Raw genomic sequence first — 4,939 nt, forward strand, 5'->3', positions numbered from 1 at the left:
GTGTGTGTGTGTGTGTGTGTGTGTGTGTGTGTGTGTGTGATATATATGTGTGTGTGTGTAATTCCTCTCATGGTAGTGCAGGCCCTGGCAATAGTGCCAGCTGGGTGAATGTAGGCAGGCCCCGTGTTGGGGGGCAGAGCTCTGGTGGGGGGGCGGTGCATGGCCCAGTGGCCACCACCCAATGCCACTCAGTCCGCCCCCGAGCCCCATTCATCAAGTCCGCACAGGCCACTGACCAAGCACGTCTCCCTATCATTACCCATCCCACAATGCGATCCATGCCACTAACCCTGCCTTCATTCCTCAGGATTAATAATATCTCTTTCAACCTTCACACTGTGATAAATAGGCACGTGGAGAACAAAGGAGTAAAAGGAAAAGATGGAGACAGAGAGAAAGAGAGAAAGAGAAAGAGAGAGACAGATACAGACAGAAAGAGAGACAGACAGAGAGAAACACAGAAAGAGAGAGACAGAGAAAGACAGAGACAGACACAGAAAGAGAGAGAGACAGAGACAGACAGAGACAGACACAGAAAGAGAGAGAGAGAGAGAGAGAGAGAGAGAGAGAGAGAGAGAGAGAGAGAGAGAGAGAGGTTTTTGCCCAGACAGGAGCTACTGCGTCTACTGTCACTTTGCACTGGTTCATAGTTACATCAGGAAGCAGCATCACATGTAGAAGTGACTATGTGCGTTTATCATGTATAGATGGCAGAGGCTTGTGTGCTCTCAATAGGAAACTGTTTAAAGGTTATACAATAAATTAATGAAAAATTAAAATTGAAAAACGTTATTCATCTGATAAATTATAAAAACTGCTGCTTTTGTCTTAAACATTGGAACAGATTTCTTCATACACAGACAGATTTCTTAAAACACTAGTACTGATTTCTTCACTTACTGCATGTGCTTCAGTGGTGGTCTGGAGTGTAGTCTGGTGGTCTGGAATCTGTCTGGTGGTCTGGAGTCTGTCTGGTGGACTGGAGTCTGGTCTGGTGGTCTGGAGTCTGTGTGGTGGTCTGGTGTCTGGTCTGGTTGTCTGTGTGGTGGTCTGGTGTCTGGTCTGGTGGTCTGGAGTCTGTCTGGTGGACTGGAGTCTGGTCTGGTGGTGTGGAGTCTGTCTGGTGGACTGGAGTCTGTGTGGTGGTCTGTGTCGTGGTCTGGTGTCTGGTCTGGTGGTCTGGTGTCTGGTCTGGTGGTTTGTGTCGTGGTCTGGTTTCTGGTCTGGTGGTCTGGTGTCTGGTCTGGTGGTCTGCGTGGTGGACTGGAGTCTGTCTGGTGGTCTGTGTGGTGGTCTGGTGTCTGGTCTGGTGGTTTGTGTGGTGGTCTGGTATCTGGTCTGGTGGTCTGGTGTCTGGTCTGGAGTCTGGTCTGGTGGTCTGTGTGGTGGTCTGGTGTCTGGTCTGGTGGTCTGGAGTCTGGTGGTCTGGAGTCTGGTGGTCTGTGTGGTGGTCTGGTGTCTGGTCTGGTGGTCTGGAGTCTGGTCTGGTGGTCTGGTGGCTGGTCTGGTGGTCTGTGTGGTGGTCTGGTGGTCTGGAGTCTGGTCTGGTGGTCTGGTGGCTGGTCTGGTGGTCTGTGTGGTGGTCTGGTGTCTGGTCTGGTGGTCTGTGTGGTGGTCTGGTGTCTGGTCTGGTGGTCTGGAGTCTGGTGGTCTGGCCTATTTCCAGCATCAGTCACAGAAGTAGAGAAATGAGCCAGCAGTCCCTTCATAGGGAACACTCAGCATCTGAACGTGACGTGTGTAATATGACAGAGGGACATTACTGCTGTACTGTAGCATGATTTATTAGTGTTGTTCAGACACTGCTAGCAGACATCTACCAACAATACAGAAATATGAAACCATTATGCTAATTCATAGAACCATATATGAGTATGATGTTAAGGTTTAATTAAAAACTGTCAATTGCATTTGCCCATCACTTCTACAATGTTAGCATGATTTATCGGATAATCCAAGGTGTGTCTCCTTCTTTTTAATATGTTCCATTTAGCTCTGTCTCTGATTATAATGAGTGTGTGTGAGTGTGTGTATGTGTGTGCCAGTGAGTGTGTGTGTCTGCCAGTGCGAGGGTGTGTGTGTGTGTGTGTGTGTGTGTGTGTGTGTGTGTGTGTGTGTGTGTGTGTGTGTGTGTGTGTGTGTGTGTGTGTGTGGGTGCCAGTGTTTGTGTCTGACAGTGAGTGTGTGTTCCAGTTAGTGTGTTTGTGTGTGCCAGTGTGTGTGTGTGTCTGCCAGTGAGAGGGTGTGTGCGTGTGTGCTAGTGTGTGTGTGTGTGTGTGTGCGTGTGTGTGCCAGTGTTTGTGTCTGCCAGTGAGTGTGTGTTCCAGTTAGTGTGTGTGTGCCAGTGTGTGCTAGTGTGTGTGTGTGTGCCAGTGAGATTGTGTGTGTGTGTGTGTGTGGGTGTGTGTGTGTGTGTGTGTGTGTGTGATATTGTTTTTGTGTACTCACGACATTAAGCCATTTACACCCCAAGGTGTGTAGTGTTGACATGACCCATTATGTTCTTATTAATACTGGAAACCTACTGAGGCAGGAAATACACACAGTGATAAACTACACACAGGATATGTGCTATATACACAGTAATAAACTACACACTGGATATATGCTATATACACAGTAATAAACTACACACTGGATATGTGCTATATACACAGTTATAAACTACACACTGGATATGTGCTATACACACAGTAATAAACGACACACGAGATATGTGCTATATACACAGTAATAAACTACACACTGGATATGTGCTATATACACAGTTATAAACTACACACTGGATATGTGCTATATACACAGTAATAAACTACACACTGGATATGTGCTATATACACAGTTATAAACTACACACTAGATATGTGCTATACACACAGTAATAAACGACACACGAGATATGTGCTATATACACAGTGATAAACTACACATGGGATATGTGCTATATACACAGTAATAAACTACACACAGGATATGTGGTATATACACAGTGATAAACTACACACAGGATATGTGCAGGGTGTGGCTGTTGGGTTTACAGTAGGTCTGTCCTCTGTCTCCCCTCCCTATGTGTCTGTCTCTCCTCTGTGTGTCTGTCTCTCTTCCCTGTGTGATGTAAGAGTTTTTCTCTCCTCCCTGACAGTGTGGTTTTTCTATCACCCCGATTATCACTCGCTGTGATTATTCAACTCCAATAGTTCTGCCCCCCGACTGTATTCAGCCCAAACGTAATATTCCTCATGCATACATTATCCATCTTCCTTATTATCCCCAATCATTTCTGAATTAAATTCCAGCCCCTCCAATATGGGCAGACAGAGTCAGCCGCTTCATCGTGTAGTCAAAGGTTAAGATACCAATCAGTGGGACCTCAGCTATGTAGCCAGACACTTTAATATTCGCAAAGAGCATAATTGTGAAAGGACGTAATATTTGTCCCTGTGCCTGGACGGCCCCACGGGCAACATGCACGTGAACGGCAGAACAAGCCGGACGCTCTGGAGAAGATCTCGCAGGGGATGGAAACAGGTTCATCCATCCAGGCTGGGGACACAGATGTTTCTGATCAAACGACTCCCAGTGTGACAGAAACGTGAGACCTCACCTCTGTGCACACGCTGCGTGTGATGTAGCCAGCACAGCATTATGAAAGAGGAAAATCTCAATTGAATGTTTTCATGGCGTATTCTTTCTTTGTTTGAGCCATATCCGTCCTATAAAACTTCATATTAGTGTCAACTTTGGCCCATAATTATCAAATAGTAAATAAGTATTAACAGTAAGAATTTCTTCTCCCACATATTGCCATAATTTTACAAACTTTGGCTCCTGCATTCTCCAGCTTACTGATCAGGACTCGATGAATGACATGAGGCTGGCTACAAGCTTCCTGGGACACCTCACATTCAGACAGTGACATGCTGGGGCCATAGAGAGGATGGCCATGGTAAAGGTGCTATGGCAGCACACACCAGGAGCAGTGTCCCTGTCTAGCCCCACCCCCGTCTCCCCACCCGTCTAGCCCCACCCCCGTCTCTCCACCTGTCTAACTCCACCCCATTTTTAATTATGTTCAAATCCTACGTCTGAGTCAAGAAGGCAGTCTTGGACCATAACAGGATGGCAATCCAACACAGAAGCAAAACCAAGACTTGTACACGGACTAGACAGGACAAACAGAACCAATAACCAACACTAGAGACAAAACATAGAAACAAACCTAAAGTTTAACAGAGAGCAAAGTTACTAGAACCTTAAATTAAAACCAAAGGGATCTTAACAACAAAAAATAAAACAGAAATGCAGAGTACTTACACTTACAAATACAATGACCAACCAAGCAAATGATAAAACACAGGACTTAAATACACAGACTGAACCTAGAATCAAACAAGACACACCTGAAAACAATGACGAGGGGGCGGAGCACATGTGGCATGTGTCGCTCTGATAATTACAATTACCGCCCTCACATGCCAGGCTCCGCCCTCACATACCAGGCTCCACCCTCACACACCAGGCTCCGCCCTCACACGCCAGGCTCCGCCCTGCATGTGGCATGCCCCACCCTCACATGCCAGGCTCCGCCCTCACACACCAGGTTCCACCCTCACACGCCAGGCTCCGCCCTGCATGTGGCATGCTCCACCCTCACATGCCAGGCTCCGCCCTCACACACCAGGCTCCACCCTGTACACGCCAGGCTCCACCCTGTACCGCTAGGCTCCGCCCTGAACACTGCCAGTCTGCCAGTAAATGTAAACACACCTCTGCCTAATCACTCATCCCATTAGTTTATTGCTTTTTTATATTTGTTCGCTATTAGCTGTGGAGGAAGAGAGTTACAGTCCATCCAGCAACATCCTAATTGCTCCAATCAGCATCATTCACACACACACACACACCCACACACACACACACACACACACACTACAGTCAC

The sequence above is a fragment of the Brachyhypopomus gauderio genome, unplaced genomic scaffold, assembly GCF_052324685.1.
Source record: "Brachyhypopomus gauderio isolate BG-103 unplaced genomic scaffold, BGAUD_0.2 sc258, whole genome shotgun sequence".
Classification (NCBI taxonomy): domain Eukaryota; kingdom Metazoa; phylum Chordata; class Actinopteri; order Gymnotiformes; family Hypopomidae; genus Brachyhypopomus; species Brachyhypopomus gauderio.